Below are 4,179 nucleotides of genomic sequence, written 5' to 3' on the forward strand. Positions count from 1 at the left end.
GTTCGAAAATAAAATTTAAAATTTAATTTCTTCCTCCAAATCTCAGTCCACACGAAATATTTGTCCTTAAAAATCATGCTATAAGTACAAAAAAATTTAACTGAAAATTTTGACAGACAACACATGCCCCCCCACCCCCCCAAAAAAAAAAAAACACAAAAAAAAAAAAAAAAAAAAAAAAAAAAAAAAAAAAAAAAAAAAAACTCGAACCATTTTTACTAGCACCAAGCTCAAATTTCGAGTTTCAACTTGAGAGACGACTCGACTCGTTAGCATCCCCAGATATTGTGTAAATTAGGGTACACTAATCAACATAAATAACAAAATTTATTCTGCCTATACACTTTGTCTCATTTTTGTCCGTAACATAAGTTTCTTGACAGTGCGATTAGGGATTGTCATCGGTCTTCCTTATCCCTCGTTTCACAAGATATTTTATATGTAGTGACATGACTAAAAATCCGTTTGGCCCCCATTTTAGGGAATGAAAATTGGTGAAATAATATTTTTTTAAAAATGAGTGATTGAAAAAGAATTAAAAGTTTTTCGATCTACATGTAATATTATTTTATGAAAATTGTGTGGTTAAAAATATGAGAGATAAAAATGAAATGAAATTTAAAAAGGTCCAAACGGGGCTTAAATATCTCCATTTTTGTCCCATTTATTTTTTATTTACTTCATCTTTTGTTCAATTAAAAAGTCTAATTAAAATTTAAATTAAAGTTAACAATTAATTTTAATCAGGTTCCTAACTTTTTAATTACTAATTCTATCAATTTTTATTAAAATCTATTGAAATTTTAGTTTTTATTAAAACCAAACAGGGATTTATTTTATTTCTTTTTTTAAAATATGTTTTAAATTTAAAAATAATAAAATAAAATAAAATAAATATTTAGGAAGGGTTGGATAAGAAGCAAGGCGAGGCACAAGATTTTGCCATCCCTACGTAGTTTTCAATCTATTTGTTTTTCTGTGCTTTTGATACTCATCAAGACAAATTAATAAATGGGCTCTATAGTTATTTACTTATTATGTATAAATAAATGGCTGAGAAAATTAGACCCACACTTACCTTTTGACTTTCTATTTCAATAATCCAGTTTAAACTTTATTAATTCACAAATCAAGTCATAATTCAGTTATTTAATATTATTGTTATATTTTAATATTAATAAATAAATATCTAATTATGAATATTGCCACCGGTGTTAGAGACAGAGAGAATTTTCAAAAATCATCAAATATTCCATCTTCATCATTGATTCATAGAGAAAGCCCATTACTGTGGCTGCCTTCTTCCACGTTTGTTGAGGTAGAGTGAAATCCAACCCACTTCATTGCTGGTTAATGTTATATTCACACCACATTTAAAAAATAAATAAAAAATACACCACATATAATTAAATTGAATGTCATTAACTTTTATACATTATCAAACTTATATCCTTGCCTTTTTTTTTTTTTTTATCACTTTCTTATTTCTAATATTTTATTAATTAAAATATGTTGTCCTTAATTATAGTTTTCATCCAAAAATATCATTAGCGTGCTTTAAAATGAGGGTCAAATATTGAATTATACTTTTTCCATTAATAATAATAATAATAATAATAATAATAATAATAATAATAATAATAATAATAATAATAATAATAATAATAATAATATTATTATTATTATTATTATTATTATTATTATTTAAAAATATAATGGACAAATGAGTCTATTTACTCTATTTTAAAGAAAAATTTAAAAAGAAACTATAATTAGGAACAATTTATGTTAAATTGAAAGTAAGAATGTGATGGAAAAAGTTTGAAATATAAATGTGATGATGTGTAATTGTTATAAAATTATCATGCAATTAAAATATAGACTAGTTGTTAAAAGCTATTGTGTAAATATATTTAACCAACTTGAAATCCAGTTGACCAATAATTATTTCGACACGCAACATCATCAATAAATCATCCTCAAGCAGAGGGATTCCAACGAACAAATAATAAAGAGAAAGTGTAGCAATCTCAATAATGGAGTTCAAACTGAAAAACAATACTATAGGATTGTAGAGCACATCGTTAGGATTCACCATAAGAAATTTAAGGCAAAACCGAAAATTCAGACATTCCAATCATCGAACAAAGTCCTAAATTTTCTGCCTATTTTCTCTTCTTGCTTTCTCTTTGTATTATTTTTCACGCCCCTTCTACGGCTAATATGTATATCTCTTTTCCTCCTTTTTATAAAAAGCGTCAAGTGTGACTAAGTGTTAATCATTCTAAAAATTATTTAATAATTAAAATAATACATACCAAACATTTAAAACTATAAAATATTATATTTATTTTATAATTCGTAAAATTAGTCAATTATCAATTTTAAAGTTTTCGAAATACAAAAGCTTGACTATTTTTTATAGTTTCAACTTTGAACTGAACAAATCCTACTTAATAAATTTATAGGAATTTCATACATACTTATGAAATTTCAAAAAAAAAAAAAAAACCGATTAGTTTCGAAATCATAATTACATAATGTAGAAAGTATCATAATTTAAATATTATCTGACTGACTTTTGTGTCATAAAGTCATTCAGAAATTTGAAGTTAAAATCAAATAAAAGGTTTTTTTTTTTAAAAAAATAAGAAATTAATAAACTAAAGAAATAAAAGGCTTGCGTAACAAATTGAAGTAAATGATATTGATCCGTCGAACTTGGAGATGATGATGCCTTATAGGACTGGAGTGTCGTACCACAAACCATAACAACCATTACTTCCTAATTATTCATGGAAGAATTGGACATTTTGATGTCTTTAATGACAATGATGATGATTTTGGTTGATTCACCAACGAGATATCAAAATACTTCAACTACTGACCATTCTCTAGTGGAGCTGCACACAACATATCCACGTCATGTATGATTTTCATTCGTATGTTTTAACTGTTCAGTCCAAATTCGTACTCCTAAAATTATTTTTAGCACATGTGACCAATTGAAAAAGAAGATGAAGGGGAAAATTTGACCTTTAGTACAATAACAAAGTTTTGATGATTGACATTATAGATGTAAAGTCACATTTGTCAACATTGAAACAACAGATAAATGAGTCAGATAGAAAAAGTAGATGGATGACATTGTAGCAACTAAAGTGAAATTAAAGCCAATTATTTGACATTAGGTCGAATATGAATGTTTATGGAATAGGTGACCACTTTGGTAACAACCTCAATGGATAAAGTTCAAAAAAAGATGTTTCAGACATGTCAAGAGAAGATTTCTTGAGATTCAAAAATTGCTACAAAAGTAAGTAAATGATATAGTATGATCAAAAAAAGTTCATGTACCTGTTCATGATAAAAACCCTCTTTCACTTAATTTTGAAATTACATCTTGTATAAAATTTCTCAATTATAGAATGTTGGAAAAAATTGATGTTAAGAAAGGAAAAGCTAAGCTAGAATCTAATGTCGTTGACACACTCCCATATCATGATCTCATTCGGATACTGTAATTCGATCTTGGCATAAGCAATTACGCATAGAGCAGTAGACTTATTTATTTTGATTAATGAAGTAATTGTAGGAATTCGTAGGTCAACTAATAGTGGTGATTGTGAAGTGATATTTATAATTTTTCTTATATTTGTTTCAAGATTTTTCTACTGAAGTTATTCTTCATACATTCGTATTATCACACTAATTTTCATCATTGCCCGCAATGACATAGTCATAATATGAGGTCATAGACATTTAAATTGATGTCACAAATATATTCTGAAGTCATAAACATATTGTCAAAATAACATGTCACAATATCATGCATCTCTGCATGTGGTGAATAGTTACCAGATCAATTTGATGATGATTGTAATACATGCAGACATTATAAAAAATAAAAGAAAAAGATCATTACCAATTTGGGCTCAATCTTATAACCAAAAATGTTATATACATATATGAGGTCACAAAATGCAATTCGGGTTGGTCATAGATACGAATGAAAAAACTATTTATGGCACTAAGTAATCAGATTTATACTATCAGGTTATAGGTATAATAGATGAGTCACAATCTTAAGATTTGGATAGATCTTACTTTAGGGATCACCTCCTATTCTAACTACCTTATATTCTAAGGTTGAGATCACTTCCTACTATATCTACTATG

This window comes from Olea europaea, chromosome 12 (assembly GCF_002742605.1).
Source record: "Olea europaea var. sylvestris chromosome 12, O_europaea_v1, whole genome shotgun sequence".
In the NCBI taxonomy this organism is placed as follows: domain Eukaryota; kingdom Viridiplantae; phylum Streptophyta; class Magnoliopsida; order Lamiales; family Oleaceae; genus Olea; species Olea europaea.